This window comes from Lemur catta, chromosome 12 (genome assembly GCF_020740605.2).
Source record: "Lemur catta isolate mLemCat1 chromosome 12, mLemCat1.pri, whole genome shotgun sequence".
NCBI lineage: Eukaryota > Metazoa > Chordata > Mammalia > Primates > Lemuridae > Lemur > Lemur catta.
The window spans coordinates 74728404-74742210 of NC_059139.1; the positions used below are offsets into that span (position 1 = coordinate 74728404).

At 34.4% G+C, this 13807-nt stretch overlaps 1 protein-coding gene across 1 annotated transcript in view; it reads left to right on the forward strand.

Moving 5' to 3' along the window:
* The first annotated feature begins 3082 nt into the window (after positions 1 to 3082).
* The window catches only part of FER (FER tyrosine kinase), a 369146-nt gene continuing 358421 nt past the window's right edge, over positions 3083 to 13807 (forward strand). Inside the window, exon 1 of the mRNA XM_045565690.1 lies at positions 3083 to 3226. The gene's annotated coding sequence lies outside the window, so the exon portion shown is untranslated. The remainder of the gene's footprint in view (positions 3227 to 13807) is intronic.

Genomic DNA, 13807 nt, shown 5'->3' on the forward strand with positions numbered 1-13807 from the left:
TTCTCTAAAGCTCTTTGAAGTTTTCTATCTTTAGGGAGACATTGTAGCTTCCAAGACTATTTTGCAAATATCCATTTGTAGTACATTGTGCTCAGAAGGCTTTGACTACAAAGGAACATAAGAAATCCAGAGAGAATTGTATCCTAGCAGAAATTATAAATTCTAGCAGCTACATCTATTTATATCTGAGCTCAGATTTAGGGGCAAAATGTTTTTACAGGTTTCTCCATTTCTCTTTCCATCTCTTAGTTCTTTCTCTGGGTTGGATAATTGTCAAGTAGGTACTTAATGTTCTTTCAGTTTAGCAACCTCAGCTGAAAGAGAACTATCCTTCCTGATTATTTTCTACAAAAATGTTGGGATTCAATCTTATCCATCCAATTTTGGTTACATACCCATTCCTGAACTACTGCTTGGGGAAGGAATATGCTGATTTTCCAGACCTGGGTCATGGTCCTACAGCAGGAATTTTAGAGTGCTAGTGATTTGTGCCACCCAAACCATGTGTATTAAAGATAAGAGAAGGGTAGGTCAAGAGAGGAAAATTGAGATGCTGTTACCGAAAGAAGTGGAGATAGATGCTTCAGAGTAAAAAAACAACACAGGTCTATGCACATGCAACTCGCACTCATTTAAAGAAAATTAGAATCTTGTTGTATATAGGCATTAGTATCTCAATCTGTTTTTCACCTACCGTCACATCGTGAGCAAGAAATTGTTTTTGAAAATACAACTTTAAATGTTACAAAATTATATTTAAATTCATTGTTTATTTTTAGTTATTTCGTTTATCAGAATTGGATTTTGAAAAAGTAAAGGGATATTTATTTGAGAGGTAAAGAGAGTAGAGATGGGAAAGAGAAGTAGGGCCAGGACTAGGGTGGGGTAAGAGAGATGCCTAGGGCACAGAACGTGCGATGTATTCACTTTCAGGACCATAAAACTGCAGGGTGGCACTTGCACGACTCTGAGAGTGTCTCCTTAAATTTTGTACTCCAGGTACTTCTCTTGCCTCACTCTGGTCCCATTCATGAAGAAAAGCATATTTCAGGGGATAAATAGGAACTGTTTTTATCTGTGAGTGTGAGTTAGAGATGATAGCTTGTGTAATTGGGGAAGTTGATAGGGAAGATTAAGGTGCTCTAGACAGTAGTCATTATACGTTTTCAGCTGTTGTATGTGGAAACCTTTGCTGAGTTCTGATAAGGATGATAATACCTCTGAAATAACACAAGGAATATAAATTTTTATTCTTAGGTTTATAGTAGTTTGAACAAAGAAAAGTTCCATTTAGAGATGCCACTGAAGAAGTTGTTATTTACTTTTAACCCAAACCATTTCAATATCAAGGAAACATGCTATTTTTATCATTGAAAAATGAAAATTATAGAAAAGACCGAGTTAGAGACTGAGACATAACACATGGGTGCTTTACTAGCTTTCTTGAGCAAGACATTTGACGCTGCTCAATATCGGGCATGGAATCCCAGTAGAATAGTTGTCTTTCTCATCCTTAGGTCTTTGAAAATTATCATTTCCATATCACAGTGAGAGGCCAGAGTATGGAATTCTAAATAACTCTCAACTGTTTTTGTTGATAGAGAAGAGAGTCTTAAAAATTTTCAAATTAAATGAATTATCCAGTAATTTTTGGGTTTGTCTTTGAAGTGGAATTATACATACATATATATATATATGTATATATATATAGTATATAATGGGCACATTTAAATACATACTCACTACATTTTGCTCCTCGGAAATCTTTATGAGTAATACTGTTTAACTGTACTATACCTTGGGGGTTTAATTGAAGATATTGCATTGAAAGCAGTAAGTATAAAACCAAAGTCATGCTTAAAATTTTCATTTTTAAATATTTTAAGTTATGAATTTTATCATTTAATATGACAACTCTTGTTGAAGCCTTACTTTACACTAAAATGTACAAATCAGAGAAAGCTGTAATTCACCTTGGAATTTCATTCATTCAGTAATTACTTGTTTGGTGGCTACTATGTTCCAGGTATTATGTAAGATGCTGAATATATTAAGATAAAAATCCTTGTCCTCAGTTATGTCACAGTTTAGTAGATGAAGAGGGATGTAATAACACTTTAATTATATATGTAGATTAGATTTCCAAACAATCTAGCATTGGGAACTTTGCCAAATTTAAAAGGAAATAAAGTACTTGTCTGGGGGCAAAGAAGGAGCCCTTTGGAAATGGGTAAAAGATGAGAAGAATAGAAAACTTCGAGAATATGCCTGACAAACTGTTTTTGGTCCATTTCCTGACCAGAAGGAAAAGAGTAATCTTGTTGGTAATATTTATGGAATGTCATCTGATTCACATGAAAGTCAAGGAAGTAAGGGAAATGACAGGAAATAGAATAGGCAAACAAAAAGAAGAGCTTGGAAGAAGGGGAGAGCTGATGATAAACCAGGAAGTCAGGATTCGAAACAGGAGGGCATGAGACAAAAATGAGAAGCTGTGACAGGGCTGTAAACTACATATAATGACATCAGTAGTAAAGAGGAGAGCCAGTGACTAAAAATCCTTTTAGAAGGTCTCCCAGTTTCAAGGATTGAAGGGAGAACAGCCAATTCAAGGATCATACTTTGGCATACTGAAGTATGTGAGACTGAGAAAGTATGTGTTTGCCGGGAGAATCCTTCCCAAACCTTCCCTAGCCTTTGAAAAAGTTTTTCTTACATACTTAATGACTTTAGGCTGTAATAATATTTTAACAAGTGTAGTCACTTTCTTCTAATGTGCTTCAAACTTAAAAGTTAGTTTTATGATGTAAAAATGGAAAAAAACATGAATTATCTCTTCAAAACTGAGGGAATAGATTGGGGGAGAAGGCGGCAAATTACACATTAGGAAAGTTTGGGAAAAAATGGGAAGGGAGTAAGCAGTGAATAGAGAAGCTAGATAAGTGGAGTATTTTTATTGTTAATGTGGTGAATGTGATAAACCATCATAGCTAATTTCCAGTAATAGCCAATTACACTTCATGTACACCTTTTTACTTCTTTCTCTGTAGTGCACAGTTCTGACTCCTTAAATTTCTTCTTGCAGCTCATGTCTTTTGGCTAGACCTATGGTCATTCTCATGAGACTTCACGTTTTCTCGAGTGTCTGCCTCATCCCTAATGTGTAACACCTCAACATGGACCTGCTACTTTAGCTAAGACATGACCAGCAGCGAATAGTAGTAAGGTAGGATTACTTTGCTTTTCTTAGTAAATTACTGAAAACAATTGTTTTTTTTTTGGTTGCAGAAACTGTGACTTGTCTTAGTTTTGTTGTGTCTTTTATGTTAGACTAATCTGCTATGTATATAGCCAACTATCATTTTATATTTCTATTATTTATATTTTGCTTGTCAAATTCATTATCCTAATGAATTTTATCTCATTTATGATATAATTATTTTTTTCAACTAACAATAATTAACAGAATCCCAGTCTATATCTCTTCCTCAACCTGTGTGTCTACCAGTCCTATATTTTCAATTGCCTACCACCAAATTCAACACATTATCTTTTTCTTCTCAAACACTTGTACTTGGTTCTGGTTTCTGTATTTCTGTTGATAGCATTATCAGTCTCATTGTCTAATATAATCATATATTTATTTACTATTTCATTCATTCATTTGATGTACATTGATATGCTTCTATTAAGTATCATACAATGTGCTGCTTCTGAGGATATAATGATGAATAAGCTTGATGTTCCATCCTTATTCCCGTTCTTATATTCTATTATACAAGGGGGGACAGGTTAAACAATAAATTGACAAGATAATTATGAATTATAATACATTTTTTGAAGGAAAGCAAAAAAAAAACCCAGATAATTTGGAGATGAGAAGGTGGGGGCTACTGTAGATAGATTCATATAAGGCTCATTTGAGGAGTTAATATTTAAGGTGAGAACTATTGTATGAAAAGGAGCTATTTAAAGAGTTAGTTGTGTGTGTGTGTGTGTGGTTTCATTTGATGGGGAAAGCATTCTCATTAAAAGGAATAGTGGGTGCAAAGACCCTGAATGAGGAAAGAGCTTGGTGAATTTGAGGGATCAAAAAAACCCAGCGTGGCTGACTTAGTGAAAGAGGCAGAGATGAGTAGGAAGAGATTATAGAAATATTCAGTGCTTTGAAGGGTTTGGCAAGAGGTTTGCATTTTATTTTAAATGATACTATTTTAACTGCTCTGTGAGGAATGGACTGGCTGAGGTGAATGTGAAATCTGGCTTTTAGGAGCTGAGGTGAGATAGTGGTGGTCTGAATGAAGGTGCTAGTTACAAGGGAGATGGATGGATTTGAGATGCATTTTTTTGAGTCAGAATTCATGAGACTTGTGGACTGTCTGGATGTGGAAAGACAGACAGGATATACGCCAGATGACTTCAAGAGTTTTGGTCTTTGAGCAACCGGTTGCATGCTGGTATCATGTACAGAAGAAACATTTTAGAAAACTATCTTCCCCTTATGTGAAAGATTGGTTATTTTACCAAAAGGTAATTAATTATAATGCTAGAAATAACATAGTGCTGGAAATAAAGCATCTGGCAAATTTGTAGTTTGTATTAGCTAATACTTTGTTTTGTTTTATACCTAAAATTTAATTTTGTATAACTTCTAATTAATTATAAGCTTAATTTTGTATGACTTTAGAGTCTTTCTGGAAGTTAAAATAATTGGTCTATACTTTTATACTGAGTTTTAAGCCTCCTCTTCTGCTTTCTTTCAAAAGAGATAATTCTTTTAACATTTTCAGCCAGTCTGAAATCTTCCCAGACTGTCAACCCAAAGTTCTGTAATGTAATTTTGTAATAATGTAATTTTATTATTATTTCATTTTGGAGATTTTCAAGCATCCTACCATTAGATATATATCATCCTAAGCTCACTTGAAAGCACCTAGCTTGTCTGAACTCCTAGGAGGTTCATTTATTATCTGTCAGGTTTTGTGGCTTCATCAGAGCATCAGCATCTTAGGGTTGATATTTTAGGTACAAAATGAAATGGAATAGATATTAAAATCTAACTCTGGCATTTCTTCTAAATTAATCAATAGTCCTATCTTGCTTTTCCTCTGAAGAATTTTTAAGATGTTTTCTCAAAATAAGAGGCATTTGGCTGGCTGTTTTAAATCTTTTATTGTATTTCATCCTTACAACAATCCTGTAAGTTTTTCTGCTTTGAATATGGTTATCTTTTGTGTTTTAGAGCTGAGAGGTAGTAGTGGAATAATGGGATTTTATAGCTGGAAAGTGCTTTGGAGATCATCCTACTTCCTTCTCCTTCAGCTGGGACCTAGAGAGGTTTTGTGACCTGCCCAAGATCATGTAGCTTGTTTTTATGATTATTGAGACTAGTGCTGCTTTTACTTCTCATGCTTCAGTCAAGCTGGCCTCCTCTCATGCTTTCTGTCTTCCTGCCTTTTCAACTTTTCATTTTGACAACGTTCAGTGCTACAGAAAAATTGAAAATATAGGACAATGTACAGTCATATTACCTTTCAGGTAGATTTACTCTCTTAACATTTTGCCACATTTTCTCTTTCTTTAGATATTTATATATTTTTAAAACCATTTTAAACTATATTAAAGATGTCATAATTAAAAATTTTAGCATGCAGGTCTTAAGAATATAATCTCCACATAATCATAATACCAATGTCACGTATAAGAACATTGGCACTAATTTAAGAATACATTTGTCTTAGTCCATTTGTGCTGCTATATAACAAAATACCTGAGACTGGGTAATTTATAACCAACAGAAATTTATTTTTCACAGTTCGGGAGTCTGGAAAGTCCAAGATCAAAGCACCAGCAGGTTTGGTATCTGGTGAAGGCTCATTTCTCATAGATGGCGCCTTTTGGATGTCCTCACACGGCAGAAGAGATGGAAGGGGGAAGGCAGCTCTCTGAATCCTTTTTCCCAGGGCATTAATCTCATCCATGAGAACAGAGCTTTCATGGTCTAATCACTGGAAGTGATTAGGATCCCCATCTACTCTTAATACCATCACCTGGGAGGTTAAATCCCACCATATGAATTTTGAAGGGACCCATACATTCAAGCCATAGCAATGTTTAATGTAATGGTCCATATTCACATCTCCCCAGTTATCCCTAAAAGGTTTTTGAGTTTTTTTGATCCAAGATTCAGTCAGGTTTCATGCATTGTGTTTAGTTCTTATGCCTCTTTATTCTCTTTTATTTTTGAACAGTCCCCTGCTTTTTCCCCTCCCCTCTATCATCCGTATTTCCTTTCAGTTATATAATTTGTGTATACTTAATGTCTCTTTGGGAATTGCATAGTTTCTTAGAATATTATCTATCAAAACTTATTTGCAATTTGCTTTTTCCTTCCAGTTCTCTGAGGTTCCTGGAGATAAAATTGTCATTTCCAAGCTTTTTTTTTTTTTTTCAAAACATAATTCCAACTTTATATATGTAGTACATTGGCTGAGGTTTTTACATGTGGTTGCATTAAGTTAAAGATAAGAAAACTAGGAGATTTATGTTGTACTTGATCCACTGGCACTAGTTAGCAATTGAAATTCAAGGAGTTCCTCTGTTGTCCTCTATTGCCCATTCCTACTTTGTAACCACTTGGTTATGTCTGGGAATATATATCTAGTAGCTGTGGACATTTAAAGCCATAGCAGTCTAAGCCTTTGTCTTTGAAAAATATGCAATTTCAAGTGGGAAATAAATTAAAATGCAAATGATGTATAAGCAAGTTAATAGAGACAGTCATAGAGCTAGGCATAACAAGAAAAAAATTTAAGTACCATCTCTCCCTGGTTCATGTGTAGAATTGTCACTCAGTGAGTGTTCTTTTTCTTCCTTACTCTCTTCTGAGTTTCATAGATTTGGTTGGTTTTCTTTAAGAATTATGTGGTACTTAAGAACTCTGTAGTTTTTTTGGGAGGAGGTAGGAGGTGACTTTTATGCAGTATTTTTAAAGAAGGAAGAATCATATTTTGGTTGAGAGGAAAGGAAGAAAATTTCAGTGAGAAAGGGGACTACTCTAGATGATTTAGGGAGGTCTTTGAAGCCTTTTCCTCCTCTTTGCGTCAGCCAGGATCAAGATGTACTTTTCTTGTGTTCTTAGTACATTTTACACAGAGATTCATTCTAGCAATTATTATTATTATTATTATTATTATTATTATTATTGAGACAGAGTCTTGCTCTATTGCCCAGGCTAGAGTGCCATGGGGTCAGCCTAGCTCACAGCAACCTTAAACTCCTGGGCTTAAGCGATCCTCTTGCCTCAGCCTCCCGAGTATCTGGGACTACAGGCATGCGCCACCATGCCCAGCTAATTTTTTCTCTCTATATATTTTTTAGCTGTCCAAATCATTTCTTTCTATTTTTAGTAGAGATGGGGTCTCGCTCTTGCTCAGCTGGTTTCCAACTCCTGACTCGAGCGATCCGCCCGCCTTGGCCTCCCAAGGTGCTAGAATTACAGGCATGAGTCACTGCGCCTGGCCCATTCTAGCAATTATTGTTGTGTGTTAGAACTGTTTTTTCTTTAATAAGCTCCCTGAGGCTGGGAATGGTACTTTTTATTTCTGTGTATTCAGTTCTCAGTCAGTGCCCAGCATATTGTGGGCATTTAATAAGTGCTTATTGGGTGAATAAATGAATGAACAAAGTCTCTTACTAAGATACAGAGCAAAAAGACAAAGATTCCTTTGCTGGTAAACCACAGTAATGGTTGGACCTGTGATTAGACTTATTCATTGCTGAGGTGCTCCATTCGAGGTAGAGTCGATTGAGGAGCCTCAGATAAGGAGGAGGGATGAAACTGTTCCAGTGGAAGCTGAAAGCGTTCTACAGCAGGGGTCAAGATATCTGTTATGGGAACACAATTGGGACATTTTTCATAGACGTAGCTATTATGATGTAAGAACCTTTGCCATTTTTTGAATGAAAATGAATATGTTTGAAGGAGAAATAATTTTTAATGTAAGCACTTAATAAATAGAAGTCAATTTTATGTTTTCTAATGTTATCCAGGGTTTCTTATTAACATTCTTTAGTGGAATTATCAAACCTACAGCAAAACCGAGAGAATATTATAATGGGCCCACAAGTACCCATCACCCAACCAGGTTCAGCAATTTTGTTAGTCTTGTTTCATGTACAAGACTATAGTTTTTAAAGTGTTCTATCATAAATAGTTATTTTAAAAGATACTCAGATTTACCAATTGTCTATTTATTTGTTTATTTATTTATATAAATTTAAGGAGTACAGGTGCACTTTTGTTACATGGATATACATGAAGTCTGGGCTGTTAGTGTGACCATCACCCAAATAGTGAACATTGTACCCATCAAGTAATTTCTCACACCTCATTCCCCTTCTATCTTCCCACCCATCCGAGTCTCCAATGACTATTATTCCACACTCTATGTACACGTGTACATGTTGTTTAGCTCCCACTTATAAGTGAGAACATGCAGTGTTTGACTTTCTAATTCTGAGTTGTTTCACTTATGATAATGGTCTCTAGATCCATCCATGTTGCTGCAAAAGACATGATTTCATTACTTTTTCTGGCTGAGCATTACTTTTTCTGGCTGAGCAGTATTCCATTGTGTGTGTGTGTGTGTGTGTGTGTGTGTGTATGTGTGTGTGTGTATACACACCACGTTTTATTTATCCAATCATCTGTTGGACACGTAAGTAGATTCCGTATCTTTGCTATGTGAATAGCGTAGCGATACACATATGAGTGCAGACATCTTTTTGACAGAATGTAATTTCTTTTCCTTTGAGTATATGCTTAGTAGTAGAATTGCTGGATGGAGTGGTAAGACTATTTTTAGTTCTTTGAAAAATCTCTATATTGTTTTCCGTAGAGGTTGTGCTGATTTACATTCCCATTAACAGTATATAAGTGTTTCTTTTCTCTGCATCCTCACCAACATCTATTTTTACTGACTTTTTAATAATAACCACTCTGACTGGTGTAAGATGATATCTCATTGTGGCTTAAATTTACATTTCTCTGATAATTAATGGTGTTGAGCGTTTTTTTCATATACTTTTTGGCCTTTTATCTCTTTTTAAAAATGTCTATTCATGTACTTTGCCTACTTATTAATGTGGTTACTATTATTATTATTATTATTTTTTGGTTGAGTTGTTTGAATTTCTTGTTAATTCTAGATATTAGTCCCTGACAAATGCATAATTTACAAATATTTTCTCACATTCTGCATATTGTCTGTTCACTTTATTGATTGTTTCTTTTGCTGTGCAGAAGCTTTTTAGTTTAAGTCCCGTTTGTCTATATTCATTTTTATTGCATGTGCTTTTGAGGTCTTAGTTATGACTTCTTTGCCTAGGCCAATGTCCAGAAAAAAGGAAAAGCTTTTTTCCTAGGTTTTCTTCCTGCATTTTTCTGGTTTCAGGTCTTATATTTAAGTCTTTGATCCATCCTGTGTTGATTTTTGTATATGGTGAGAGACAGGAATCCAGTTTCATTCTTCTGCATATGGCAATCCAGTTTTCCCAGCACCATTTATTGAAAAGGGTGTCCTTTTCCCAGGGCATATTTTTGTCAATGTTGTCAGAGATCAGTTGGCTATATATATGTGGCTTTATTTCTGGATTCTCTATCCTGATTCATTGATTTATGTGTCTTTTATACCACTATCATGATGTTTTTATTACAATAGCCTTGTAGTATGATTTAAAGTCAGGTAATGTGATGCCTCCTGCTTTATTCTTTTTGCTTAGGATTAATTTGGCTATTTGGGCTCTTTTGGTTCCATATGAATTTTAGAATTGTTTTTTGTAAGTCTGTGAAAAATGATGCTGGTATTTTGATAGAGATTGCATTGAACGTGTAGATTGCTGTGGGCATTACGGTCATCTTAATGATATTAATTCTTCCTATCTATGAGCATGGGATATTTTTCCCTTTGTTCATGTCATCTGTAATTTCTTTCATCAATGTTTTGTAGTTTTCCTTGCAAAGATCTTTCATCTTCTTGATTAAATATTTTCCTAAGTATTCTATTTCTTTTGTAACTGTTGTAAATGGGGTTTTCTTCTTGATTTGGTTCTCCACTTGATCATTATTGGTGTATAGAAATGCCACTGATTTTTATACATTAATTTTGTATCCTGAAAGTTAATGAGTTTTTAAAAATCAAATCTAAGAGTTTTTGGGAAGAATCTTTAGAGTTTTCTAGCTAAAAGATCATATCATCAGTGAACAGAGATAATTTGACTTCTTTTCCAATTTGGATGCCCTTTATTTATTTCTCTTGCATAATTGCTCTGGCTAGGACTTCCTGTACTATGTTGAATAGGAATGGTGAAAGTGGGCATCCTTGTCTTGTTCCAGTTTTTGGGTGGCTTGCTTTGAACTTTTGCCTGTTCAGTATAATGTTGCCTGTGGATTTGTCAGATGTGGCCTTTATTATTTTGAGGTATGTTCCTTCTATGCCTAGTTTGTTGAGGGTTTTATCATGAAGGGATGCTGAATTTTATCAAATGCTTTTCCGTCGTCTATTGAGATGATCATATGGTTTGTGTTCTTCATTCTGTTTATGTGATTAGTCACATTTACTGATTTGCATATGTTGAACCATCCTGAATCCCTGGAATAAAACCCGTTTGATCATGGTGTATTACCTTTTTGATGTGCTGTTGGATTCTGTTTGCTAGTATATTGTTGAAGATTTTTGCATCTACGTTCATCGGGTTATTGACCTGTAGTTTTTTTGTTTTTGTTTTTGTTTTTTTTATGTGTGTGTCCTTGTCTGACTTTGGTACCAGGGTGATACTACCTTTGTGGAATGAGTTAGAGAGGAGTCCCTCCACCTTGATTTTTGGGAACAGTTTCAGAAGGATTGGTACCAGTTCTTTGTGTGTTTGATGGAATTGGGGTGTGAATCCATCTGGTTCTGGCCTTTTTTTCTGAGAGATTTTTTTTTTTTTGTTACAAATTCAGTTTAACTATTTGTTATTGGTCTGTTCAAGATTGCTGTTTCTTCCTGGATCAATTTTGGAAGGTTGTATGTTTTTAGCAATTTATCCATTTCCTCTAGGTTTTCTAGTTTGTGACCATATAGTTGTTTGTAGTAGTCTCTGATGATCTTTTGTATTTCTGTGGTGTTAGTTGGAATGTCTCCTTTTTTGTTCCTTATTATGTTTATTTGGATCTTTCTTCTTTTGTTGGTTTGTCTAGTTAGCAGTTTATGAATTTTATCTTTTCTAAGGATCAACATTTTTGTCTTGGTGATCTTTTGTGGTGTTTTTTGGTCTCTATTTATTTCTGCTCCAATCTTTGTTATTTCTCCTACTAAGTTTGCTTTTGGTTTGTTCTTGTTTTTCTAGTGCCTTGAATTGTGATATTAGATTGTTAATTTGTGATCTTTCTATTTTTTTGATGTAGGCATTTAATGCTATAAACTTCCCTCTTAGTACCACTTTTATTGTATCCTGGAAGTTTTGGTACATTTTTGTCTCCATTTTCATTTGTTTAAAATATTTTTTAAAATTACTGTCTTAATTTCTTTGATGTAAGATTGTTCAGGAGTATGTTGTTTAATTTCCATGTATTTGTATAGTTTTGAGAATTCCTCTCAGTGTTGATTTCTAGTTTTATACTGCTGTGGTCTGAGAACACATTTGATATAATTTTGATTTTTAAAACTTTATTGAGGCTAGTTTCATTGTCTCACATATGGTCTGGGAGAATTTTTCATGTGCTGATGAGAAGAATGTATATTCTGTAGTTGTTTTAATAGAATGTTCTGTAAATGTCTATTAGATCCATTTGGTCTAAAGTCCAATTTAATTCCAATATTTCTTTGTTGATTTTCTGTCTTGATGATCTGTCTAGTGTTGTGAGTGGGGTGTTCAAGTCCCTAACTATTATTGTAATGCTATCTATGTCTTTCTTTAGGTCTAGTCATATTTGTTTGGTAAATCTGTGTGCTTTGGTGTTGGGTACATACATATTCTGAATTGTTATATCCTCTTGTTGAATTTATCTCTTTATCATTATATAATGACCTCTTTGTCTTTTTTACTGTTTTTGATTAAATTCTGTTTTATCTGATATAAGTATAGCTACTCCTGCTTACTTTTGGTTTCTGTTTGCATGGATTATTTTTTTCCACTCCTTTACCTTTATTTATAAGTATCTTTACTATTAAGGTGAATTTCTTGTCAGCAGCACATAGTTTATTAATATTTTTTTTACCCATATCTTTTAAGTGGAGCATTTAATTTATTTACGTTCCAGGTTAATATTTATACATGAGGTTTTTACTCCTGTCATAACGTTAATTTTTATTCATTTATTTTGTTTCTTTTTTTTCCTCTCTGTCCTTGTAGTTTGGTGGAGTTCTGTCTTATTGCCATTTGATTTTTTTCTCTTCCTCCTTTGTGTATTTTTTTAATAAAATGTGTAAGTTTTATATTTTTGTGTGTTTTTATGATGGTAAGTATTGACCTTTTGTTTCCATGTTTAGAACTCTTGAGTATTTTTTGTAGACCCTATTTAGTGGTGATGAATTCCTCGGCATTTGTTTGTCTGGGAAATACATTTTTTCTCCTTCGTTTATGAGGCTTTTTCTGGTAGGATATAAAATTCTTGGTTGACAGTTTTTTTTTTTTTTTTTTTTTTTTTCCTCTTTAAACATCTTGTAGGTAGGATCTGAATCTCTCCTGGCTTTTAAGGTTTCTGCTGAGAAGTCTGTTCTTAGTCTGATGGTCTCCTTTATAGGTGACTAGATAGTTTTCTCTTGCTGATTTTAGAATTTGTTTCTTCACATTCACTTCAGACAGTCTGATGCCTATATGTTGTGGTGAAGTCTGTCTTGCAATGTGTTTTCCTTGTGTCCAGATATCTAAATCTCTTGCTAGTCTAGGGAAGCTTTCATCAATTATTTACTTAAATAAGTTTTCTAAACTTTTTGTTTTTTCTTGTCCCTTCTGAATGCCAATGATTGGTAAGTTTGGTTGCTTTATTTAATCCTATTCTTCTCACAGAGTTTGCTCAGTCTTTTGTATTCTTTTAGAAAAATTTTTGTCTATTTTAATTCTAAAAACCTGTCTTCACATTGTGAGATTCTCTCCTCTGCTTAGTCTAGTCTGTTGTTGAAGCTTTCAACTATATTTTATAATTCCCTTAATGAATTTCTCATTTCCAGAAGTTCTGTTTGGTTTTTATAAAACTATCTATCTCCTTGGTAGATTTCTCCTTTATATCCTGAATTGATTTTCTGAATTCTCTTATATCTCATTGAACTTCTTTAAAATCAATATTTTGTTTCCATTATTTGGTATTTCAGAAATTTCACTTGGTTAGGATTCATTGGTAGAGAGTTAGTGTGATCCTTTGGGGTGTCATAACACACTGCTTTTTCATATTCCCTATATTGTTACATTGATTTCTTTGCATCTGGAGAGTCATTTCTTATTTTTGAGTTTATTTTTGTTTTGATGGAACTTTTTTTTTTTTTTTTCCTGAGGCTATGACTCTAATGCATGTCGAGTAGGGCCTTTTGGCTTTGCTTCTGGGTGCATTCAGTGGTGAAGACTGTGTATGAATTCCTTGGTTATAGATAGCGTTAGTGTGGTGGTTTTCTCAGGTGCCAGTTGTAGTATCAGTGTACTGGGTGGGTGAGTGGGCTCATGGCCTCCTGAGAAGCCTGGGTGGCAGAGATCATGAAAAGGTTATCTTATTCCCAAGTGCTGTGCATTTGTGTCAGCAGTTTTGTATTGAGTTGTGGAATCAACCTCC